We start from the raw sequence: 477 nt of genomic DNA, 5'->3' as shown, positions 1-477 counted from the left end.
CATCCCGTTTCTTGGCTTCCTCGACGGCCTTCTGGAGCGAGGTTTGCTTCGGCGGAACGTTCGTAGCTCGCGCGTACGAGCTCGGAGACGATTGCTGTTGTTGCTGACGCGGTTGTGAAGCAGACTCACTGGGACACGCTGGGCGAGGAAATTCATCGTCGGTCGTCCCAAGGTCGATACCATGGTGCGAGCGTTAGCCGAATGGCAGACGTTCCGACAGGAACGGAGCATTCTTGCCATGCGATGGATGCAATTCGCACACCAATCCATTCACCCTCAACGCGCTTGGACATGTGCTAGTGAGGAAGTAGATGCGCCAGGCGGCAGACGTGATTCCCGCCACGAGGTTGACTTCGCGGAAAGTATCGTACCGGCTTGCATCCCAACAAGAAAAACAGTGCAGGATCACGTCCGTGTTTGTGTCCGAGTCGACATTCGCAATATCAATGAAGTACTTGCCACCAAGTACGTCGAACG

Source organism: Plasmopara halstedii (assembly GCF_900000015.1).
Source record: "Plasmopara halstedii genome assembly, contig: Scaffold_2881, whole genome shotgun sequence".
Lineage (NCBI taxonomy): Eukaryota > Oomycota > Peronosporomycetes > Peronosporales > Peronosporaceae > Plasmopara > Plasmopara halstedii.
Note: the sequence above shows the minus strand (reverse complement) of the source record.